Genomic DNA, 2,550 nt, shown 5'->3' on the forward strand with positions numbered 1-2,550 from the left:
CACCCCTAACCCCAAGTCCCATGGCTCTCCTGAGTCGGGTATAATCCACTCGGTCGGGAGGAAAAGAAACCCCAACGAGAGCGGAGAAAGAAGTTCAGTCGCACAGACTGAAAGAGTTTGCGTGCCTCTCAAGTTAGTGCTCCTCCGAGGAACGGCGTGTGTGGCTGATCTCCTTGGCTTCTCCTCCTCTGGTTGGCTGAAGCGAAAAGGAGAACGTTCTGGCTGAACAATAGCGAACGGCAGCCACTGCTGCTACTGCTGCCGCTGTCCTCTGTCTACTGCAGCTGACTGACGCCGCATCTCCCCTCCCTCTGCCTCACACTCTCTCGCTCACTCGTTCTCACTCGTTCTCTCTCTCTCGAGCTTAGGGCACAAGGACGCTCCTTCGCCATGCTCCTGTGACGCTAAAGAAGACAAGATAAGAGGGGAGTGCTGTCGCTAAGGGAGGGAGGGAGAAAGAGGGAGATTTATGAACTGCATATTGCACATTTTCTGTGTCTGCGTGCTGGGAGACTGGAGTTGCACGAAGCTAGATAAGTAAATGAAGGAAATTATAAATCAAGATTTTGAAATGTTTTAAGATGCAAAAAAAAAATGCTAAAAGGACCACTGGAAGAAAATAATGCAAGAAGAAAGTGTCAAGATGCGCTAAATCCTCTGCCTGAAAGTGCGAAATACAAAATGAACCACATTTAAGTTCTCACTACACGTTCCTGGATGTTTTGTGAACTTCAAATTGCAATACTTGCTCTGTCTCTTCAAACATGTTTCTTTTTGAATAAGGTCTGAAAAATCGGATTATTTAGTTGCAATGTGAATTGTGAGATCTTTGGTCATCCACAGCCAAATCTGAATAAAAATATGACTAAATACTGTAGAGTAGAGTTATAATTATGGAAGCCCGCTTCCGCCACTAAATAAAAAATAAAGAAGATTAAAAAAATAAGGTTATTGTGACTCGTTATCTTAGAATTCTGACTATTTTTTCTCAGAATTGCTTGATACAAACTCGCAATTTTGACTTTTTTTCTCTCAAAATTGTGAGATATAAACTCACAACTGCAAGTTCTAAAGTCACGATTGCGAGATATCTCACAATTCTGATAAATATAGTCAGAATTGAGTGATGTAAAGTCGCAATTGCAAGAAATTAAGTCAGAATTATGAGATATAAACTTGCAATTCTGTGAACATAGTCTTTTTTTCTTCTCAGAGTTAGACTTTATAATTCGCAATTGTGAGTTTATATCTCACAATTCTGAAAAAAAGCCAGAATTGTTAAAAACAAACTTGCAATTGCGAGAAAAGAAGTCAAAATTATGAGATACAATTGCGTGAAAAAAAAAAAAAAAAAAAGTCTGACAATTGTGCGTTTATCACAGTTCTGAGAAAAAAAGTCAGAATTGCAAGATGTAAACTCGCAATTGGGAGTTCTAAAGTCAGGATTGCAAGATATAATCTCCCAATTCTAAGAAAGTCAGTCCGAATTGTGAGATACCAAGCCACAATTGTCAGAATTGCAGAATTGCAAATTTATATCCTGCAATTCTGACTTCATATCTAGAAATTCTGACTTTATAACTTGCAGTTGTGCATTTATATCTGACAGTTCTGAGAAAAAAGTCAGAATTGTAATATGTAAATTCAAAAAAAAAAAAAATAATTTGTGAGATAAGTAGCAATTACCTTTTTTATCTTTTATTTAGCGGTGGAAACGGGCTTCCATATATAATAATTAATTAAAATAATTCTTTAAAAATGCACTTGTTACTTATAAAAATAATATTTAACTGAAATAAAACAAAAACGTAAACATTTTATTTCAGCGGCAGCCATGCATTTCTTAAGTATACATTTAGTTTAACTTGTACTAAAATATTCAAACAACCAATCACAGTTCGTTTCGTTCAGCGTCACGTTTCAGGTTCAGCGTGCAACAAGTCAGTCATTGAAATAACCAGCATTGAAAGTTAACGAAGAAGAGGGAGAGCAAGCAGTCAGTAATTTGTTTGCGAACGTCGCAAATGTGTATAACGTGTCTGCATAAGCACCTTTTAGCAAAACACGAGTAAACCAGTCTGCGCTTTGTTTCCCAGCGGACCGAAAATAAACGCGGCACTCGCGTCTCCCAGAAATCCGATCAAATTCAACTAATCAGATGACGACTTTGACATTCCTGAAGTGCTTCCAGTTAAGTGTACCATACGCATCAGACGTTTAGCCAACGTTCCGTGGGCGTGACGTCTGAGGCTGAGACTACAATACTCAAAACACCAATCCATTCTCAGTATATCGGCAGACTACGGATTGTGATGTCTTTGCGCAGGCACAGATCACTAAATCTTAATGACTGTCTTGTTAATCCACTTTCCTGAGCTCAATAGCTCAGGTCATGATCTTGAGTGGCAGATACTGGCACTGGCATGAGAGCCAAAAAAAAAAAAACAACAACACATCAGTACGTGAGGCTCAAGAGACACTTTCAAAATAGACCTTTTGGTCTGGATATGAGTCCGACTGATAGCAGAGTTTAGTTTATTTGGTTGTTAA

Source organism: Garra rufa, chromosome 9 (genome assembly GCF_049309525.1).
Source record: "Garra rufa chromosome 9, GarRuf1.0, whole genome shotgun sequence".
Taxonomy (NCBI): Eukaryota; Metazoa; Chordata; class Actinopteri; order Cypriniformes; family Cyprinidae; genus Garra; species Garra rufa.